Source organism: Dreissena polymorpha, chromosome 10 (assembly GCF_020536995.1).
Source record: "Dreissena polymorpha isolate Duluth1 chromosome 10, UMN_Dpol_1.0, whole genome shotgun sequence".
Classification (NCBI taxonomy): domain Eukaryota; kingdom Metazoa; phylum Mollusca; class Bivalvia; order Myida; family Dreissenidae; genus Dreissena; species Dreissena polymorpha.
The window spans coordinates 61,957,453-61,957,961 of NC_068364.1; positions in this window are offsets into that span (position 1 = coordinate 61,957,453).

Here is a 509-nt window from a genome sequence, read left to right on the forward strand (position 1 = left end):
AACATAATAGCAGTAGCGTATCTCTGAAACTTGCTCTTATACGTGCTTTCTCATTTTGCATATTTAATAAACTTTTCAAACAGAAATTACAGAGCCACATCAGTGCAGATACTATGTTTGTTTTATTCGTTTGTTGGATATTGTTTTCTGTTATAAGCACATATTAGGTCATATCGCGGAGATTTAGTTAACCTTACCATGTGTTCATGGGCGAACTCACGTATTCAAGTGCTCTTACGACTATGTGCTCATACCTCCTTTCGGGAATCATCATGAAATTATTGCCATACTTAACGAACAAACATGTCTAAGCTTATTGAATTAGAGAAAACAATAATCTAAAGAGAAAAATTATATATTCATGCACATGGGCATGTGAAATCACGTCCGTACACATAGCATCATTAACTTAGGAAAGGAAACAACGAAATATAAAGTTTGGTATGATGTACATGTGAAATTAAAGAGCATGGTGTAATTAAAGAGCATGTCAAGTTTTGAATTTATAT